The sequence below is a fragment of the Macaca nemestrina genome, chromosome 12 (assembly GCF_043159975.1).
Source record: "Macaca nemestrina isolate mMacNem1 chromosome 12, mMacNem.hap1, whole genome shotgun sequence".
NCBI classification, from domain to species: domain Eukaryota; kingdom Metazoa; phylum Chordata; class Mammalia; order Primates; family Cercopithecidae; genus Macaca; species Macaca nemestrina.
In genome coordinates this window covers 70,718,587-70,725,930 of record NC_092136.1, presented here as the reverse complement: position 1 = coordinate 70,725,930, position 7,344 = coordinate 70,718,587, and positions in this window count along the sequence as shown.

The window sequence follows — 7,344 nt, the reverse complement described above, 5'->3', positions numbered from 1 at the left end:
GAACGGAGGACTTGGGGCTTCCCTCGCCCCCGCGCCCCCTGTTCTGCTGGGGCGCACCCAGGCCTGAGGTCCGGCTTGGGCCCTGGGGACCCGCGGGTGGGCGGGCTCATGGGCGCCCTCTGGTGCTTCAATTCCCTGGAGTTTTGACTTGAGAGTCAACGCCCGGAGCTTTGACTTGAGAATCCATATCTTTCGTTCAGCGCAAACTTTCTGAACGCCTACCACGTGGACAGAGCTCCGTGCTAGGTGCTGTGAAGAAACACGTTTAAGACAGGATCCCTGTCTTCCAGAAGCTTTTCAAATAAGAGGATTGATTCCAGGAATAAATAGCTTAACCTGAGCCTCAAATCTGTCTTTGGTAAAATAGAATAATTATATTTCACCCCATAATTTTGAAGATAACATGAGAATGGGTGTAAAAGACCTGTTGTCAATGCACATCTCAAACACTAAACAAGTATCTTTTAAAAATATACTCTGAGAACCTGGCACGTGGCATCTGCCTGTAATCACAGAGATGGTGAAACCCTGTCTCTGTAAACACAAACACATATTTTTTGACAGAGTCTCACGATGTCACCCAGGCTGGGGTGCAGTGGCATGATCTCGGCTCACTGCAAATGCTGCCTCCCAGGTTCAACCGATTCTCCTGCCTCAGCCTTCCGAGTAGCTGGAATTACAGGCGTGCATCACCACACCAGGCTAATTTTTGTATTTTTAGTAGAGATGGGGTTTCACCATGTTGGCCAGGCTGGTCTCAAACTCCTGACCTCAAGTGATCCTCCCACCTTGGCCTCCCGAAGTGCTAGGATTATAGGCGTGAGCCACCGTACCTGGCCAGCTGCATATATATATATATTATTTTTTTTTTGACATGGAGTCTTGCTCTGTCGCCCAGACTGGAGTGCAGTGGTGCCATTTTGGCTCACTGTAACCTCCGCTTCCCAGTTTCATACAATTCTCCTGCTTCAGTCTCTCGAGTAGCTGGGGTTACAGGTGCACGCCACCACACCCGGCTAATTTTCGTATTTTTAGTAGCCACGGGGTTTCACCTTGTTGGCCAGGCTGGTCTCGAACTACTGATCTCAGTTGTTCCGCCTGCCTCGGCCTCCCAAAGTGCTGGGATTACAGGTGTGAGCCACCATGCCCAGCCTACTTATATTTTTTATAAAATAAATTTAATAGGAACCACATAAGTAATTTAAAACTGTCTAGTAAAAAGTAAAAGGAAACAGGAAAAAAAAAACTGTCTAGTAATGACATTTCAAAAAAAGTGAAAAGAAACGAAATGAATTTTAACAATATTTGGCTTAGCTCAACATAGCCAAAATATTATCTTTTTTTTGGAGATGGAGTCTCACTCTGTCACCAGGCTGGAGTGCAGTGGCACAGTCTGGGCTCACTGCAACCTCCACCTCCTGGGTTCAAGTGATTCTCCTGCCTCAGCCTCCCAAGTAACCGGGATTACAGGCACGCGCCACCATGCCCGGCTAATTTTTGTATTTTTAGTGGAGATGGGTTTCACCATGTTGGCCAGGCTAGTCTTGAACTCCTGACCTCGTGGTCTGGCCGCCTCGGCCACCCAAAGTGCCGGGATTACAGGCATGAGCCACCGCGCCCGGCCTCAAAATATTATCTTTTAGCATGGTAATCAACATAAAAAATTATGGGTTATAAAAATTGACTGGATATTTTACATTCTTTTCTTGTACCAAGTCTTTGAAATGTGGTGTGTATTTTATACTTACAATATATCTCAATTTGACTGGACACATTTCAAGTGGTCAATAGCATGTGTAGCTGGTGGCTACTGTATCACCTTCGAAAACAGATGCTTTATCAGATTCAGGCTGGTGAATGACTATGTGGATGAAGTCTTTCTCAAAGATCCTTCTCTAGAAGCCTCCCCTGACCTGCCAGGCAGTGTTTGGGTCTCTCCTCCTCTTTGGTCCGGTCCCTGTAGCCCTTCAGACAAATTTCTCTCTGTGGAGGATGTGAGAGCAGGAGGGACAAGGGGAAAATCTCATTCCCATCCGTACTCCATTGGGACCACTTGGCATTGGGGTGCTTGGCATTTCATGAATAAAGGATTGTGAGCCCCATATATGACAGGATTCAGAGGAAGACCATACGCTAAAGCAGCCTCTATGACACCATTAAAAATTATGTCCCAGAACAAAAGCTTTTTTTGTTGTTGTTTATTGTTCTTTTTTTTTTTAGATGGGAATCTCACTATGTTGCCTAGGCTGTCCTGCAACTCCTGGACTCGAGTCATCCTCCCATCTCAGCCTTTCAAGTAGCTAGGACTACAGGCACACACCACCACATCCAGCTCCAGAGCAAATGTTTTTGACATGTGTTCCTAGAATTCCCTTCCCAGGACTTAAGAGCAGGAAAAATAATGGAGCTATGGACTCTCTCCCCTTCAACCAGAAAAGGTTCACTTTTATCTGATTTATTTGCTGGTATTCTGCATAAAGAGTTTAATTTTAAGTTTCCTGCAAAAAATATTTGAAAATCAATTTAAGGACATATGGTAAGAGTAGGGAGCACATTAGGTGCAGCAGATTGAAAGACTGGATTGGCAGCCTGGGATCAGACTGCATTTCCTGAGCCTGTAAGTGTCTTGGGCTTGTCTAGTCCTGGTTTAGGAAGGAGAACCTGACCCAGCCTCAAAAATCTCATGGTCTGATGAAGTACAGGACTTTGCATATGAAGCTATCAGAGGAGGAGGAAAGAGCCCAAGGCTGGGCTTTAGAAAACTTTAAGTCTGTCCTGGTGCAGTGGCTCACGCCTGTAATCCCAGCACTTTGGGAGGCTGATGCAGGCAGATCACGGGGTCAGGAGATCGAGACTATCCTGGCCAACACGGTGAAACCCCGTCTCCACTAAAAATACAAAAATTAGCTGGGTGTGATGGTGCATGGCTGTAACCCCAGCTACTTGGGAGGCTGAGGCAGGAGAATCACTTGAACTAGGAGGCAGAGGTTGCAGTGAGCCAAAATCATGCCACTGCACTTCAGCCTGGCAACAAAGCGAGACTCCGTCTCAAAAAAACAAACAAACAAACAAACAAAAAAAACAAACAAGGCCGGGCGCGGTGGCTCAAGCCTGTAATCCCAGCACTTTGGGAGGCCGAGACGGGTGGATCACGAGGTCAGGAGATTGAGACCATCCTGGCTAACACGGTGAAACCCCATCTCTACTAAAAAATACAAAAAACTAGCCGGGCGAGGTGGCGGGCACCTGTAGTCCCAGCTACTCGGGAGGCTGAGGCAGGAGAATGGCGTGAACCCGGGAGGCGGAGCTTGCAGTGAGCTGAGATCCCGCCACTGCACTCCAGCCTGGGCGACAGAGCGAGACTCCGTCTCAAAAAAAAAACAACAAAAAAACAAAAACAAAAAAACAACAACAAAAAACAACTTGAAGTCTGTCTTGGCTCAGACAGACAGGCTGAGATTTTAGGCTAGGCCCCACCCTTCTCTGTGTCTCAAACTCTTCCACTGGAAAACAGAGGTTGAACTAGATGACACCTTTGAGGTCTGATCTTCTATGATATACTCTTCACAATAATGATTAAGGTTTATGCATATAGCATGTTGTTCCTACTTCTTTAATACCATTTAGGTCATCATGCTTTGTGCTCTAGTAAATTGCATCTGTGCCTAATATCTGTCTTCCCCACTGACTATAAGTCCTTTGAGGTTTCGTCTGATTCATTTCTGTGTCGACCCACTAGGCCTGACAGAGGCAGGCCTGAGCACACATTTGCCTTCACTAAACATCCATAGAGTTAAATTGCTTTAATAAAGTACTAATATGTGTAGAACGATCAGACTCCAGGTAACTTGGAAACACTTTTGTGGCACAGGTATAGGAAGGGCCAGAGGAAAGGGAAGCAGATGGACAGGTGGAGCTGTCTGTAAAGGCGTCTTGAAGGAGGAGAAATGCTGACTTGAAGAGGGTAGGAAGAGGGCACAATCCCAAATGGGCTGTTTCTTTTTTCTACTCCCTCACTAGCTTTCCCTGAATAAGTGAGTTCTTGGTAGGTGGGGTGCATGTATGCTTACAAGCAGCTGAGGGACAAGGACATTGAACCTGGACATTCAGAAGTGAGATAACATAAAGCACTTGGTGGGGTAGAATAGAGATCACAGACAGGTTTTGGAGACAGTTTAGGATGGTTGTTAACACAGTATGGCCTTTGATTAGTCACATGAGATCTCCCATATGCATAAATATTCAATGCATTTTTATTGAAAATCTTCTTGGTGCCAGACATAGTGTTACATGCCAATGATGAAGTAGAGAAAACTGCCCTGATATAACTGGCAAGGGAGATAGACCTTAAACAGGTAATCATACAAAAGTACAGCTTGCTGGTGGGCATGGTGGTGTTTGTCTCCAGTTCTAGTTACTCAGGGGGATAAGGCCAGAAGATTGCTTGAGCCCAAGAATTTCAGACCAGCCTGGGCAACATAGCAAGATCCTTTCTCCAGAAAAAAAAGTACAGAGTGCTGTAAGAGCATATAACAGAGCCAACTTCTCAGTCTTAGTTTCATTTTAAAATGAGAATGGTTGGGTGTGGTTGCTCATGCCTGTATTCCTAACACTTTGAGAGGCCAAGGTGGGACGATCACTTGATCCCAGGAATTTGTAACCAGCCTAGGCAATCATAGCAAACCTCATCTCCACGCACACACACAAATTAGCTGGGCATAGTGGCACATGCCTGTAGTCCCAGTTACTTGCTAGGCTGAGGTGGGCGGATCACTTGAGCCTAGGTGTTTGAGGTTGCAGAGAGCTATGATCGTGCCACTGTACTCCAGTCTGGGTGACAGAGTGAGATCCTGTCTCTAAAAACCAACAAATAAAAAACAATAAAATGGGACTGGCAAGTGCTGCATGAGATTGTGAAGATTAAATGACATAATGCATGTGGAGCCCTCGTAAATTGCCCGAGGGTAGAGCAAATAAACATTAGTTAATTTCTCTACACTCCCTTGATGTTTTCAGGTATCCCCCACCTTGGTTAATTCTTCCCTCTCAATGTCAAAGTGCTGAAGCTGACTAGTTTCCCTGAAAGAGAGAGGAGGGGACAGAGAGTGAGAGGAGAAAGGACCTGAACTAATCTCACCAGTGCCCTGAGGATTCCAAAGGGGTCTTCCCAGCCTATTCCTCACTGAACTCCAGCTCCTGGAGTTCACCAGTGATCCACAGGGGTCTTGGCTTAGCTCCAGTCCCAGCCCCTTTAGGTTACCCTTAAATCTGAATTCTCTTTTGCCTCTGCTGTGGCTCCAAGGCACTCAGGCTTCTTGGGGCTCCTCTTGATCCTTTGGTCTTCCCTCTCTCAGCTGGCCTCAGGAGTAGAACACAGTTTCCTCTTCATTACTCCCCTTTTTTTTTTTTTTTTGAGACAGAGTCACCAGGCTGGAGTGCAGTGGCACGATCTCTGCTCACTGCAACCTCCGCCTCCTGGGTTGAAGCAATTCCCCTGCCTCAGCCTCCTGAGTAGCTGGAATTACAGGCATACACCACCATGGCCAGCTAACTTTTTCTATTTTTAGTAGAGATGGGGTTTCACCATGTTGGCCAGGCCAGTTTCGAACTCCTGACCTCAGGTGATCTGCCCACCTCGGCCTCCCAAAGTGCTGGGATTACAGGCGTGAGCCACGGTGCGTGGCCTTTATTTTATTTTTTTATTTTTTGAGATGGAGTTTTGGCCTGTAGCCCAGGTTGGAGTGAGTGCAATGGCACGATCTCAGCTCACTGCAGGCTCCGCCTCCTGGGTTCCAATGATCCTCCTACCTCAACCTCCTGAGAAGCTGAGATTACACTTGCCTGCCACTGCGCCTGGCTAATTTTTTGTATTTTAGTAGAGATGGGGTTTCACCATGTTGGCAAGGCTGGTCTTGAACTCCTAACCTCAAGTGATCCACCTGCTTCGGCCTCCCAAAGTGCTGGGATTACAGGGGTGAGCCCCTGCGACTGGCCTCCTTTTCATTACTCCTCTTTATTGCTGCCCCCCAAAACCAGTCCAATATCCCATTTCGTGGGCTTTGATGGGCCAGAAAGGAGACAGCAGAAAGAACTAAAATGAGGTTACAAATTAAACAAAGTTCTAGAGTCACAATCTCCGATCTTTTTTTCTTTTTTCTTTTTTTTGGAAATGGAGTCATGCTCTGTCTCCCAGGCTGGAGTGCAGTGGCACAATCTCGGCTCACTGAAACCTCCACCTCCCAGGTTCAAGTCATTCTCCTGCCTCAGCCTCCCAAGTAGCTGGGACTACAGGCAAGCACCACCATGCCCGGCTAATTTTTGTATTTTTAGTAGAGACGGGGGTTTCACCATGTTCGCCAGGCTGGTCTCGAACTCCTGACCTCAAGTGATCTGTCTGCCTCAGTCTCCGAAAGTGCTGGGATTACAGGCATGAGCCACCACGACTGGCCGAACTTTTGTTCTTGACTCCCTCAAGGAACTAAATGGATGAAAGGAGTGGGGACAATGGCCATGCCCTATCTTCCAAGAGAGTCCCTTCTCCCAGGCAGGTAGGACAATAGTTGTCCTGTTTGCCTCCAGGACAGCTTTGTACCTTTGAGGTTTTCCAAGGCAGGTGGTGGTACCCAATCATCTGGCATAATCCCCCCCCCCCGGGAAAGTTCTCCATCCTCAGTCCTGGTATTCTAAGAGCAACCCAACTATACATGCCCAGTTGATTCGGGATTCCCTGTTGCCTCCCTTCTTTCTCCCCAATTCTCATCTTTGCCATTTACTTGCTGTGTGATCCTAGGGAAGTTGCTGAATAATAAGAAATAATGTTAAGAAAACAACTTAGATATGTTTTACATATGCTTTACATGTATTAACTCAATAAATATAATAACAAGTCTATAAGGCAGGTAATATTATTTCCATTTTACAGATAAGAATACTCACAGATAGGCTGGGTGAGGTGGCTCACGCCTGTAATCCCAGCACTTTGGGAGGCCGAGACAGGCAGATCACCTGAGGTCAGGAGTTCGAGACCAGCCTGACCAATATGGTGACATCTTGTCTCTACTAAAAAAAAAAAACAAAAAACAAAAAAACAAAAATTAGCCGGGCATGGTGGTGTGCACCTGTAATTCCAGCGACTTGGAGGCTGAGGCAGGAGAATCCACTTAAACCACGGAGGTGGAGGTTGCAATGAGCCGAGATCACACCACTTCACTCCAGCCCGGGTGACAGAGCAAGACTCTGTCTAAAAAAAAAAAAAAGAATTCTCACAGATAGGAAAATTGAATGTGTCAGATTTAATTTCCTTTGTAAGATGAATCTAAATTGTGTTACACCTCAGGATTGCTG